Raw genomic sequence first — 16,541 nt, forward strand, 5'->3', positions numbered from 1 at the left:
AGGAATGTAGCAGCAGTCATGTAGGCAAGTGTGTTTCTGTATGAGACATGGGTTCAGACTGTATTCCGGGTAATATTAGGGTTGCTTACTTTGTTCATCAGGCTTTTTATCAGATGTAGGGTTATGGCTTGCCAACCCAGTCTCTTGGCTGGTTGAAATCTGTAATCCTCGTCAGGTGGACATTGTGACATATAATATGGCCACCATATAGTAAAAGTACAAGTCCCACTCCTCGAAAAGTCCAGTTGTGAGACACTCACAGCCACCTCCACACAGGATATCACTGAAAAACACACACAAACCCACACACCTGCCATGTCTTGGAATAGAATTCCTACCTAACTAGTTCATCACACTACAACATTACGCAGTTATAGCATGTGCTATAGAGATTACTGGGCTACAAGGTTCCGAGATGTGTATTTCCAGATCGGTGACTTCAAGAGCCTAATCCTGCATGCTTTGGCAATGCTGGGTATGTGAATTGTATGGAGTGTGACTACACTAAAAAGCATTGTTCTCTACTCAGGCAGAGATAGACAAACAAACACACACACTTGCCAGGTCTGGGATTAGAACACCTAACTAACTACTTTACCACACTACAACAGTATGCAGTTATAGGATGCGCAACTGAGATTGCTGGGTTATAGTATACCCAGAGGTGTATATCTAGGTGGATGACATCAGCAGGATTGCCAAAGTAGGGCCAATGAATTGTAGTGAGTGTGACTAGCCAAACATGCAGTGCTCTCCACACAGGCATAGGAATAGACACAAGAGCATCCCCAACTCCCATGTGTGGGACTAGAATCCCTACCAGAGTTCTATATCACACTACAGCATTACACTGTTATAGCACGCACCACTGAGATTGCTGGAGTACTCGTTTCCCCAAAGGTGTACTCTCCAGTGATTGGCATCAGCAGGATTGTCAATGTAGGGCATTTGAATTGTATTGTGCTAACCTAAATTGCCACAATTAGTCTGTATCTATTAACTGCTGTCCTGGATGGACCAAAATAGCCACCTTTTCAGGTCATGAACCCAGGACCCTGTACATTACAGTCACAGTAACTAACCACTAAGCTATCACAACAGTACATAAGACTGAGGTTTCACCACAGTAATCCCACCATAGGCTAATCAAAGTAAACATGTGAAAGGAATGTATATACAGTTGTCCATAAAAGATCTCTCCAAAGCCAACTTCATGATACTCAAGGCAGAAGTGACAATGTTTGTGACACCCATGGAGACAGAAGCTAACAGTTCTACTGATGACTCCTGCACTAAGGTACTGTATGAGCACATCCACTTGTGCATGATTCCTGACATCCCACATGGAACCACAATGCTCACCTCTCAAATATGCAAGCCGGTCTGGTGGTCTCTGCCTTTAACAGAGTATACAACAGAAGGTAGACACTGCTGAAGCAAAATGGATACTTCAAGGATACAAACAACTCCCTTACCAGCCACAGTAAGATGATGAGATCCCTCATGAAATCCTCCAAAGCTGATTATGTAACTAAAATCACCACAGATTCCATAGACAACACACTGCATTCTATAGTTATGTCCAGAATCTAACTGGCAATGCTGAGAAGTACTCTGAGCTACAACAGAATGCCATTACACAGACTGCTCCCATGGATGGTGCCAATATCCTGGCAGATTTGTTTAGTGCCAATGTCACCCCCTCTCACCCACAAAAGGGCCCATGGCAATATGAACAGAGTTCCATTGGCCAGTAATCATGGCCACACAGGCAGAAATGGCACTATCCACATCTAAGAATACATCATCCATGGGATCAGACTGTCATGTGCAATCATAACCTTGCATCAGGCCTGGTGCCCACTGAGTGGCGCACAGCTGCAGTTATACCACTCCACAAGGGGGATCCACCTTGGATCCTTGGAACTACTGGAACTACTGTCACTACGGTCTGACGAGCCTGATCTGCATGGCCATGGAATGCAGATTTGGAACATAGACATTGACAACCCTCAAACACTGGACCCTACACAGATTGGGCTCATGGAAGGCCACTCTTGCCTCCTGAAACCAATTGTTTGCTTTGACTTGGTCTGCATAGCTGTTGAAGAGGGTAAGGCAGTGAACAACGCCTATGTGGACCTTGTCAAGCCCTTCAATACCATACACCAGTCTGGAAACATAGATTAACATATTAATCTGGCCATACATCCCTATGCCACTCGATGGTGTGCCACATGTCTTACTGACAGGACCCAAACTGCAGGTGTAACCATCTCCAAAGCCATCCCCAGACAGGTGACAGGTGGAGTACCTCAGGGTTCAGTCCTGGGACCACTGTTGTTTGAAATCTACTGGCTAACAAAGGTAACAGATGACTGCAAAATGGGAGTCATTATGAGCCTGACTGTACTACATGATATGTTACTGATACCAGCCTGAAATCATACAGGTGGGATGGGGTACAGTCAACCTATTGTGGCCTTGTTGTGTAAGGTCCTGGTTATGGGATCTGCAACAGGTGGTAGTGTATTGCAGGGCAGAGATGTTTGGCTGTGGGGGGGGGATACCTATTCGTGCATCACATATGTTGTTTGTGTCTGTCAACCCCATTCACGGTACATGTGGACATATATGTTTCTGCTATGTTACCACCTTATCTACAGATGCATCTCCATATATACCTATATAGAAATAAATATCTGCTCACACATATGTGGATATATATAGCTATATATATATATATATATATATATATATATATATATATATATATATATATATATATATATATATATATATATATATATATATATATATATATATATATATATATATATATATATATGTGTGTGTGTGTGTGTGTGTGTGTGTGTGTGTGTGTATGTATACATTTGTATCTGTGTAGACATTAATATATTCTCACACACGCATACATCTACATGTTGGAATACATTCTCTGTACTGTTAAATGATTGGGCCGGATGATATGTTTGTGAATACAAGAGGGTTAGGCATATCTGAGGTGGCTTAGAAGTAAATCACTTTGGCTATGGTGTGTATGGTCCTTGGTTCAAGCCTAGCAGCAGTTATTTATTTTGTTGCTAGGCAGAACAAGGGCCGATGGATACCGAGTGATTAAGGCACTGTAAAGCAGTTGTAAGCATGTTGTCAGGCATGGTATGTCTGTTGTGAGTCACATGTGAAGGTACCATAGGTGGTGCAGGTGTCCATTGGGGAACATGGTGGAGGTGCACTTTGTGCATGGACGTGCATACCGGACAAATGGCCAGGGTGGCATGCCCCTGTAGGCCACTGCTATCACTGCATAGTTACTATCAGTGCCCAGTATGTAGTGTACTACCCAAATAGTGGCTGTTGCCTAGGCATGTGTGTGCGTATGACACATGGGTTGAATGTGTTCTCTGGGTAATAACAGGGTTGCTAACTTTGATTTGCTGGCCTTGATGTCACATGTATGGGTATGGCTTTGAACTCCAGCCCCACCACTAATGTACATCTGTTATCCCTGTATGGTTGACATTACGGCCAACATACAAAACATGCAAAACCCCCACCATATTGCTCACAGGTGTCACACACTTACAGCCACCACTACAAAGGATACAAGTCACAGAAACGCACACACCTTTCATCTGTGGTATTCGAACCCCTACCTAATTTATTACACTACAGCAGCACACAGTCATAGTATGCACCACAAACATTACTGAAGTGTTGCTTCCCCAAAGGTGTATTTCACAATGGATGACATCAGCAGGATTACCAAAGAAGGGCATTTCAAGTGTACTGAGAGTTTTACATTTCTTTTAAACATGTTTATCCACTGCTTACTGTCTCAAAAACACAGTTACACTCACCTCATTCTGGCTTAAACAAAGTTATTAACAACCCTCACAGGTCTTGAACCCTAGACCATGCACACCATAGTCACTGGACTTACCACTAAGCCATCTGAGTTATACATGTGTTATGGTTTTTAGAATACACCATTTACTACAGATATTCCACAGTAATGAAAACACATGGGGCAGTCACTTTTAATGTACTGTACTTTGTGAAACAACATAGACAAGTCTACATGTGCACAACTGTTTTAAATACATACTATATATATATATATATATATATATATATATATATATATATATATGCACTTCTGTGATGTGTACACACACACACACACACACACACACACACACACACACACACATATATATATATATATATATATATATATATATATATATAGATATATATATATATGTATATACACAGACACTTGTATAGCCATATGCATAAACATCTTTGAACACCCTTTGTGACACAGAAGGATTCCAAATGAATTGAAGTGTACACAAAGCACAGGCAACTCTTGTATTATAACAATCAAATTTTAATTAGTACACCAGGGGATGGATGGTTGTTGTGTATGTGGAGTTTGGGAGGGGAATGATGGGCAAGGAAATACACCCCAGGATCACTTCTGTGTCACTGCTTGACAGTGACACAGGAAAATAACATACCTGACAGTAGTCATTCTTGACTGCCTATTCTTTTCTATTCCTACCTATGTAATATTCTGCAGACTCCACTCACCACAGATGAGTACCATGGTGTGCAGCATGTTAAAAGACATAACACATGTGTATGCCTGGCTACAGGGTAGTCACACACACACAACCACACAAACACTTGCCAGTATTGTGCTTACAGGTCTTGCCTATGTAAAGGTTACTAGTAGAGCAGTAAGCAGTTGGGGGATGTGGCACAGAACCCATACAATTACAGTTGATATGATTCTGCGTCTGAGCTGGGTGACATCACAGGAATGATTACTTGGAGTGGGGAGGGGGGAAAAGGGTGGTTTAGCAGATGACAAGGATAAAGGCCAGTGCAAAAGGTGGTTTCTCTTTGGAAAGCAGTAAAACCCACTGTCATGACAGGATGCAGACACAAATACACACACTCAGGGATTTGCAGATACACACACACACAGTTATCAGTGGTGGGATCAGAATGCCTGCTTATCTACAGATCACTATTACAGTACTAAGCAGTTACAAGACATGCCACAGAGATTACACATTTCCAGACAGTCAGAATGCCCTTGTAAGATTGAGTACAACAACAGGGCTAATGACAGTTAAGATGTACGTAGCTGTAAACCTGTGTGTTTAAAGTAGGAAACCATTACAACCTGTATACACAAACAAGACACATCATCTGCAGGTAAGATATAGGTAGGCCTGAGAAGGTGTATTTATAGCACAACAAGCCTTGTACTGGAATATGTACATCTGTGAAATGGACTACTACTATCACTATACAGGGTTACAGTGGGCATGCTCATACACTTAAAATCACAAGATTTGTTTGGATGCATTGACTCCAATTACACAAGGTGACAGTGGGCATGCTCATACACGTAGTAGCACAAGGCCATTTGGAATGCACTCTGACTCCAACTACACAAGGTTATACTGGCCTTGCTCATACACTTAGAAACAAAGGGCTTTCTTGGCTGCACTGACTCCAATTACACAAGTTGACAGTGGGCATGCTCATACACTTAGTTGCACAGGGCTGTTTGGGATGCACACTGATTCTAACTGCAGAAGGCCACAGTAGGCATGCTCATACACTGATACATATAGAACACATTGTAATGGACTACTATTGTAAACAGACAGGTTTACAGCTATGTACATCTTAACTGTCAGCATAAATGCACATCATACAGCTCTACTAACATATACCTGTATGTGGCCCATAAATGATATGTCTGCATCTGTGCTGTGTGATATCCATGCATACATGTCCATGAAGTACTGCCATATATATGTGAAGCATGCACAATCATGCATGTGTGGAAGTGACAGACAATTGTTTAACTGGGACACACAGGTGGATGCAAAGTACAGCATGTGTCACACAGCTGCCCTGAAAGGCATACATTGATATCAGGTTGTGGACAGTGGCATCATAGTTGGAATAGTGGCATGTGCCAACATAATAAGTGAGCCCCGTTGTCTAATGGTACTGCGGTGCAGGTGTCAAGATGACCCTGACCACCTGTGTTAGTAGTTGTCATTATTAGCAGGACTGTTCCACTAAGCGTATCTCACATTGGTCATCTGCACAACATCTGCTGCTGTCCATCACTTTAGATGTAGCATGTGATACCAAGCACAATACTGCCACTTGCAGTGATGTCATGGTATGAGTGGCAACTGCTTCACCAATACAATGAGCCAATGTCCTGCTGTAATTATGAGGTTGTCCAGTGTCTGTCATTCTGGGATGACATGAGTGAAAGAAGACAAGCCTTTGTGACATATCAGATGCAGCCATCATTCAAGGGAGTGTGGATATTATCTAGGTTGCATTTACCCATATAGTACCATTCCAAGGCAAATGTTCTAAACACAGAAGTGACACCCTGACACCTACAAGACAATTGCACTGGATGCTTATGCTAATCAGTGCTAGATGTGTGGCTTTCATAATCCACTTGCTCAATGTAGAACCTACAATGGGGAATACTGACATAAGTGCAGTGAGGGACACCTGGCTGAAGGCTCTGTAGTACACAATAGTACTACCACCATATAACTCAGATCCAAACATGTGGGCCATAACACTGGTACGGACCACTCCAGGTGGTGGTGTCCCCATATTCATACAGGCTACTCACAAGTAAAGACCACTACTCCAACATAATTCATCACAGATGAGTCAGGTACTGGTGACAGTGGCAAAATATGCATTCTAGCTTGTATCCTCATATACATCCCCCACCCTGTCCTCAGACTACCAATACACATCCGTAAATGTGGTATGAAATAGTATGGTACAACAGCAAATGACCTTCAACTGGTAGACTCTACCTAGCCCTACATCAACTGTGCAAAGTAATCGTGTACTGACACAGTTGCATAATGTGTTATGCAATTCAATAATACCACTTTTTCTAACCAGGTCAGTTGTACACATACCAGGTCCCTTGGATGTTGTCAGCAGTAACACAGTTGACTGTTGCTATACACCAGTAAACAACACCCTCATGGCCGGATATGACCTAGACATACCTGCCCTGGATATGTACATCCCACACTCATACACCATACATGTAAATACCATAGCCGTTGTTTTCCTTTGTACATATAGGTGGCTACATTCATTACACACATGCACATGGAAGACAGGTGCATGGCTGCTGAATGCTAACAGTACATAAGGTTTGATATCTATGTTGACAGAGGTAATAATCCTTTTCTACTGGTCACCCATGACACCTATCATATCATACAACAATCCATGTGGCATGGATGTCATTAGACATGTCCACCAAATGCAATGCCTACAAACATACACAAATAACAGGACCATAGGCCTTACCCACATGACCTGTATTGACAGACTCAGGGAAATACAGCTTTGCTCTGTATGTTCCTGAGTAGTAACAGTTGACATGTCCATGACATGTACAGCCATGTGTGACCCACAGCTCCTACATATACCCCATGTCAACAATTGCAAGCCATGCATGCTGTGTGCTGTCTGGACATGCACCTTATTAACACAATAGCCACAACGTGCTGGGGTGAGATGTTCATAATCCAGAGACCTCCCACATGCTTGAACAAGTGTAATGCCTAGCTCAAACAGAGAACATTGCTGGCACTCTTTCAGTAATCATGAGGTGTGTATGACAAATATGAGGTGTGTGTGGAAAATATGATGTGCTCACTGTTGACCATTACAGTGCCCTAGCAACACAGTGGAACAGTCAACTAACAGTTTGTGGCATCATGACATGGAATATTGCTGTGTGTGTCGCTTGCTGATATGTGCTGTTGGGGTAAATGTCCACTTAGCTACTCAGTGAAGGTGGCTGTGTGTCCTACTGGTACATGAATAGAACATCCAATATGGAGTCATGCTCAGCTATGTTTCACACGTGGTGTGGGGAAGGTGTGGAATGTATCCTCTTGACCTGATAGTCCACTTACTGATGGAGACTGCATATGTGTACATGTATTGATGTGTGTTTAGATTCCATGTGTGTGGAGTGTCTGATGTTTGAAGTTGACTGTTGTCTTAGTACAGCATGCAGTTACAATGCAGCCTCAACATTGCCAAGTATATATGGTGATATTCTCAAAGTACAGTAAGCTGTACTTTAGGTATGGACAGATGTTTGGACATTACTAAGTGGTGGGGCTACTTTGTAGATGAATGATTACTGAAGACAGCTCACATGTGTTACAACCATTCCTACAATAACCTGTGTAACTGCTAAGCTCTGGTGTTGTTAAATGAAGGGGAAGAGACACACAGTAGAATGCAGTAAGGGTGACACTGAAGGCAAACCTCTTGACACCTATAACAGAAAGACCTCCCCAGTGACTATAGTGTGCATATGTCAGCGCAGTTGGCAAAGGTCAAAGTCAGTAAGATGTATAGTTCATGTGATAGTGCTGTAACTCTGTAATACCTATCATGAGATAGGCAGGTGTTTGATTCCCTGTACTGGAAAGTGTGTGTGTCCATATATGTGACGTATGGTGGGGAATACATCTCCAATGTCTTTAACTCTCCTGTACACTGTTGTAGACATCTGTACAGAGTGAAGTGTAGAAAGCAAGACATAGGAAGGGGTGTGAATTTCAAACATGTCAAGTGTCTGTATGTGTGTGACTTAGGTGTATATCTTTGTGAATGCCACAGTGTGTGTGTGTGTGTGTGTGTGTGTGTGTGTGTGTGTGTGTGTGTGTGTGTGTGTGTGTGTGTGTGTGTGTGTGTGTGTGTGTGTGTGCGTGTGTGTGTGTGTGTGTTTGTGTGTGTGGATGGCTGTCTGATCCCTGTAGTGAGGCTGTATTTTACCATACTCAAAAGATAAACCCCCCTCCCCACTTCCACTCACTGCAATCTAGTATCCCTGTTGAATTCATCAATCATAGAAGGGCATTCTAACTGCCTGTAAATGTATAAGCCCTAGGGTGAAGCTTTTTTACCATAGTCTACTGATATACCACCTCCCCACATATACCCACCACAAGCTGGTATCCCTGTGGATGTCCTCAATCATAGAAGGCCATTCTGACTGCCTGTAAATATGTAATCTCTGTGGCATGTCTGGTAACTGTGTAGTACTGTAATAATGATTTGTACATGGGCAGTACTTCTAATCCCAGCACTGGAAACTGTATGTGTGTGTTTCTGTGTCTGTGAATCCCTGCTGTGTATGTGTGTTTGCATCTTGTCATGAGAGTGGGTAAAACTGCTTTCCAAAGAGAAACCACCTTTTCAACTGGCCTTTACCCTTGCCATCTGCTGAACCACTCTTTTCCCTGCTCCGGGTAACTATACCTGTGATGACATCCAGTATGGATTTGAGGCTCTGGCCACAGTAGCTTACTACACAGCTATCATGCTCTTGGACCATTATATCAGTAAACATGTTTGAAACTTGGGAGATTATAACTGATGTAGAAGCTACGAAGTGCATGCAGGTATTGTCATACAGACCTGTGAGTAATCTAACGTTACATATGGGACACAAACTGACAACACTGACATCCCCCTTGCAGTCTGTATGCACACATTTGGCACATGCAATAACACTTGCAAGAAGAAGGCAGAACATCAAGATCAACATGCAGTTACTGGTGTTACACATAATACATACTGACAACAGTACAAAATGCATTCTAAAACTCTACTACATGGTATGTCTGTTGCCTGTCAACACTACTCAATGCAATTGTCTTCCTAGTATGTTCACCCTGTGCATCAGACCATATGACCATGTCCCTGCACCGATGGTATGGATGACAGGGATGCGGCACAGGCATTATCATATGCACAGGGTGATAATGTTTGCCAGAGGTCTAGGCTGCACCATTGGATGACATCATGTGTGTGGGTTAAGGCCTCTCATCTCATTGGGTGTGTGTGGATGTTATGCGTGTGTGTGTGTGTGTGTGTGTGTGTGTGTGTGTGTGTGTGTATGTTTGTGTGTGTGTGTGTGTGTGTGTGTGTGTGTGTGTGTGTGTGTGTGTGTGTGTGTGTGTTGAGGTGCCCTACATTTGTTTCTGGTGTGTGTGTGTGTGTGTGTGTGTGTGTGTGTGTGTGTGTGTGTGTGTGTGTGTGTATGTATGCGCACTGGTCTGGCTTGTGGCTGGCCTACACAGGGGTATTACTTGACAGTTGCAGACTGTACAGGGCAGGTTGTACAGTTCACGGTGTCCGGCCATGGCCACGTGACCTGAGCCTGCCAGGGGTTGCACGGCCACTACCAGGCAGAGGTCCAGATTGGGTACTGTCTGATGACACATGTCCACTGGAACCATGTCCTTGTTGGAACCATCCAGAACTACGTGCACATGGCCTGCTGTGTCCTGGTATGGACAGCACAGCACCAGCTGCACTGCTGCTGCTACCGCCACTATGGGAGCGGGCATGTGAAGTAGCATGTTCACATACACCTTCAACAGTTGGTGTAACTGGCCTACATCCACATGCCAGATGCCTTATTCACACCAGATGTTCTAGCACAGACATTCCATGCTCGAGGATCAACATGCCATGGTCAAGGACTCCCACCATATCACACAATCATCAATCCAAAACATCTGCAAGGTGAATGTGGGCATTTGCAATTGCCTAGATGTTGTCAGTTAAAGAATGGACAGCAGCCCTCTGAAGCCTCAGACCTTCTCTGTTGTGCCATTCAAAATGTGCCTGTGCCTCCATTACAGCCTGAAACTTGTGTCTGGTGACACCAGCTAACATGCTATGTCTTCCAAGGGCATGTTGCCAGAAGCCCCCCTACAAGCAGCCCTGGGCACATGCCTGTGTGGGACATCACCAGTCAGTTGGCTGGGATCATGGTGTTCAGACACACCTTCCATAGTCTCCACACTTTCCTATTCCATGCTACCACCTGCCACCTGTCCTTCCACTTTGGCCACTGATGATGGAGTATGTGTAGGCATGACAACTGTGTGTGGGAATGAGGGGGATACAGGTGGAATGCCAACCAATGGCACAGATTCAGCCCCTGACAACCCAGCCTGTGCCTCAATCATACTTTCATCATCACTGCTAGAGTGTGTGGGGACACTAACAGCAGGTGGACCTCAGGAGGCCAACACACATACATCAACACCTGTGAGGGGCAGACTAGAAATGTACATTACCAGTTATACATCACAGAACAGACACACAGAGGCAGACACACAGACAGACACAGACAGACACATGGTATGGCACACAACGGCATGCAACATGCATGTGATATGGCAGAAGGCATTCAGCTTAGACAATTATAATGGTAGTTATCATGCATCCCTGAGTTGTACACAACAGCATGCATGTGTTATGGCAGAAGGCATGAAGCTTACACAATTATAGTAGTAGTTAGCATACATCCCTGTGTTGAGCAATTTGTGTTAGTAGGTTATGCCCCAAACCTGCAACACAATGCATGCACTATGCACCGTTGCACCGCACTGCCATGTTTTGTGCACAATACCCCACATCGTAACAGATCTTCGATGTCCTGGGTACATCTGCCAGTGATGCTTTGTGTTGGCCACTGTCCCTATGTGTGAGGAGGACATGAGCAGAAGGGTATGTTGAGTGAATACTATGTTTGCCAGAGCACTAGCTTGCATATCTCCCCATAAACAGTGCATGTCTATTCAACATTCTTCAGCTTACCCATGAACTGAGTCTACAGACAATGTGCATGTGGCTGTACACTCATGTTTGACATGGCTGTCCCTACTTTGCAATGGTGCCACAGACCAGCACAGGTTAACAGTACACCGGCCTGATGTGTGGCATATGACCTTGCCAATCACATGTAATATGACGTCTTCTGCTGAAGTGATGACTGACATGCATACCTGTTTAACACAATGGTGTCCTTTCAAATATACAGTGAGGTACTGGTGTCCCAATGCAGGGCCGTGTTATATTAGCATGGACCTTCAGCTGATGCAATGTTGTCTGTCTGCCCTACAGATATATAGTGAAATACTGCACATTGAGCTGATGTGCATAGCCATTGCAGGGCATCATGTGGCTTCACTATTGCTATACAGTGTGTGTTGTAGACACAATTCATAGCCATGACTGTGTTCAGATGCAATGCATATCTAATGTGGAATGTGACCAACATCACTGAGGTGTATACACACTAATCCCTAATGTGGAATGTGTGACACAGGTCACTGATGGGTATACAGATGACACCCCTGCACATCTGCAATCATATTGAAGATGCCTGACAACTATGCCCAGACATGGGTAACTTTTCAGAATGCCATGTTCCACATGCCATCTGTGTACCTCACACACATGAGGAGCAACCATGGCAGTGATGTCTGACACCAGCAAGGTGAATGTACTGTAACTGTGGCCTGCTGTGGTTGTATATGTATGTTGTGCAACACATGTATGTATTTGGATACTGTATAGGTTAAAGCTTTCATGTCGTGACACACTAAAACTGTTCAAGACATGTTTTGTGGTGCTTTGATGTCATGCCTACACAAGGTGTGCACAGCCCTGTGTGATGTTTAGTGTGTCACATCTGCAATATAATCATTACACAAAGGCCATAGTTGTATTGTGTCGAGCCAATGTACAACAGAGTGTGCACACATGTACATCCCTTCTACTGTGTGTGTTGCTTCATGTCTCCGGCCATCCTTCATGGACATGTGTAAACATATTTTGTCCAATGGTTGTGATGGGCATCTATTTCATATGTTAGTGTTGTCCCATATGACATACACCCGTAGATGTCATATGCTCCACTGAGAACAGGTTTATGCAGTCAAAGGGTGGTCTGTTTGGGATGCGAGATATCATGTTTTGCAGGATAGTTAACCAGTGTTTCAGTCAGCCCACAAAATGTCATGGACATATCAGATAGCAGATGACATTGTGTGACATTCATAGCAAGAGTACACTCCACAAGGGTGACTCCTGTTTGTTTGTCATAATCCAGCTCCAAAACATATAGAGTGTGTGCACACATATGCTCTCTGTATAGTACTGATTGTATTCCCCACATGTGTGATGCTGATCTGTAGTACATGTCCCTACAGTGAACCACACCTCCACCATTGTATTTACAGCTGTCCACACATCTGGCAATGACAGTTTGTAAGGTTTAGTGTAGATGTTTCATAAAGTCTTTAAATATTCCACATGGGTAACCACTGTGATGCATTGCAGGTCTGACCTGTATATATTAACAGGATCACCATACATTATGTGTATGTGTGTTAAATGGCCACATGGCAGATAGCATGCATCTAATATGATCTGTGCATTATCAAGCCTGATAAGTAAAACAAAAACAAACTCACCAGCAACAGGCTGTTGCCACTGCGAAATGCCAGAGGTACCTAAATAGGAGTGTCAGAGCAGTATGATCATCATCCATACATGTGTGATAGCTACAGGGTGCAATGTGCATGTTGGCATATAAGCCAGTACAATAAACTATGCTATGCAGTTTGCACATCTATGCATACATAGAGTAGCAAACTATAGTATGTAGCTTGTGTACATACATGCCTCGCATATGATGTTAAGTTAAATATTATAAGTATCTATATTAAATATACTTGTGTTATATGTGCAGTAGTGACTTACCAGCCAACTCCTGGCTCAATGGTTGTGAGACACCCACCTCCACAATACCAGCTGAAGCTTGTGGATGGAGTTCTGCAGGTGTCCCCAGGTTGGCCAGGTGCTCCTCAGTATGTGTGAGTGGGGGCTGGGTGAGTGGCCCCCACCTGTTGCAACTTGTTCCCTGGTGATTGTGTTTGCATGCTGTTTCACCCATCTAATTAAGTTGGTGCAGTATTGGCGCACCTGCTGATAGGTGCAAATGTAGCCACCAACATCATTTACTGTCCTGCAAAATTCCTCCCACTGGGCATCCCGGTGCTGTGCATCCTATGGCACATGTCTGAAAAGTGTCTCATGGTTATCTAGGAGGTATGGAATGAAGACCTCATCCTCCATGCAGCTGTATGGTGGCCTCCTGGCACGTGGCATACCTGGCAGACATTATGACTGTGACAGGTTACAGTAACTCACAGAGAAATACAGATGTACAGCTGCACATACATGTGTATCACATTTACTATAATTACAAATATGGCTTTGCAAATCTGCATGACACTAACACCACTGACATGTTTAACTCACACACATTTGACACTTACTGGTGGTTTCATGTTATCACCATATATGTGTGTGTCAAGTGATGACATTGCTCATACTCCATGTGGATGTTGTCTTGATGTGGGCATGTCTGTTTGCCAGTACTGGTGTCTTTACCTATTAGCACATGCCTGGATGTGTTGACATTAATGCAAGAGACCTTAATGCTGTGTATATGTCACATATATAGTCATACACAGCCTTAAGGGACATGACCTGTGACCCTGCAGACTTTCTCACAGCAAGTTGTACATGTATGTGTTTTGCCATATACATATACATGGCACTGTACAGCAATATAGCATCCTGCCATGTATTACCTGTGTTGCACATGTGAAACACATGGGACAATGGCTAGCTTGATGGTATTTGCAGTGTTGGATATCAGCTATAGCATGTATGGTCATAGTGAACTAGTAGGCTATATGCCCTGTGCCATGTATCAGCATAGGCTGAAAGGTTACCTAGCTGTAGCCAACAGACAGGTAACTTTCAGTGGCCAGTTCAAGCAGTGCCACAGAACTGATCCACAGGTATACTGATATATTTGTCATGCGGTCATCACACCATGTCACAAAGAGGGGCAATGTGCAGCTATGCTGGACAGGGATGCATAGTAAGGCAGGAGTATGTAAAGTGTAAGGGACAGGGATCTGTCAGGCATGTTATGATCCTTGTACTAGACAGGTGGATGTCCATGATGTATGTGTTTATTTGAAATCAGGATGTGTAAGTGTAGCATGTCAAACATCTCTGGGTTGGATATGGCTTTATTCAGGGTAGGCATTATGCTACATAGTGGAGCTAGAGTTTGAGAAGGCCGGTGTGAGCCATCTGAACATGACCAATAACACGTAAAGGAAATATGTGAACTATTATGGGTCAGTTGAGTGCTGTATATGGGTGAGCAATGATTTCTATATTCATGGATGACACCCTGTCATGATTAGGAGTGCCACTTACGACTACTTGACTGGCGTGGTGAAGTGACTATCAAAGGAAAGACTACTGTCCAGCTGGATCCCATACACACACAGTTTCCATTATGTTGCCCACTGCCTAGGTGGTAGTTCATGCGTACAGGGTTTTTAACATAGGGGATGACAATGCAATACTTTGCAGTGAGATTGTGGCCATACATCAGACACCACACATCCGACCCACAAAGGCCCTTCTGTATGTTGCCCACAGCACTCAGTGAGTCAACTATAGCTCCTAGTTCATAATCATTTGTAAACTTCAATAGGCAGATACCGTCTGTATTAGTCTGTGTGGTATAGAATTAGATAACAAAGAGGGGAAGTACCAGAACTGAACCCTGTATTACTGTAGTTGGTACTGGTTTGCTGTATTAGTCAGACACCTTCTGTAGTGTTGGTTCTGCCAGCAGTCCAGTTGCCAAACAATCATGTGACATAGGTATATGCACCTAGTTTACTGAGTGTAGCTGGAACCCAGTATGGGTGATGGTGTCCTAAGACCTGGCAAGGTTGAAATATGCTGTGTGAATCAACCTTACTGTCATCTACATTTGTACTGACTATATCAGATATGTTGATCAAGGTTCATGGCCTTACAGACCAGACTCAGCAGGGTAGTAGTGCACTATTTCCCATTATCAGTGGTGTCTCCCCCTTTGTGGGGTGTGATAACTGTTGCTGTGCACCATTCAGTGTGTACACAGCCTGACATGCAGCTATGATTGAACATGATGTGTAGATGGAGAGCTAATTGTTCTGATGCTTGTGTAAAACACACCCTGTGAGGTTGACAGGTCCCATGCAAGCTGTATGTATGGCTTTAGAGAGTGCAGCTTGTACCTGCATAATTGTTATTACAGGGACTCTGTAGTTTACATGAATATATAAATATATGTAGTTGTTGGAGAGAGGTGAGAGTGGGTTTAAATTATCACAGACCCTATCTAGATGAACAAGTGCTATGTCTGTAGGTGCAGTACTTCTCATGCCATAGTGCTGTGAAGCAGGGCAGGTGTTGTTGTTGCCATTACAATTCATGACACTGCTATAGAATGCTCTGTGGTTGGCCTCATAATATGTGGCTGATTAGTTTCACAGTGGCTTTGTTTGGTCTATATGGTGTATCTAATCTTAGTGAGGCTGACCAGGGATCACCTCCACTGATGTGTGCTCACTCTTGCATCAGTTTCTACCTTCTGTGGTACAGTTTGTGGCGGGGTGCCACCAGTTTGCCTTCCTGTTTGTGTTTGGTTGAATTTTGGTTCTGTTTCAATATCACAATCA

This window comes from Protopterus annectens, chromosome 1.part1 (genome assembly GCF_019279795.1).
Source record: "Protopterus annectens isolate FY-2018-M chromosome 1.part1, PAN1.0, whole genome shotgun sequence".
In the NCBI taxonomy this organism is placed as follows: domain Eukaryota; kingdom Metazoa; phylum Chordata; order Ceratodontiformes; family Protopteridae; genus Protopterus; species Protopterus annectens.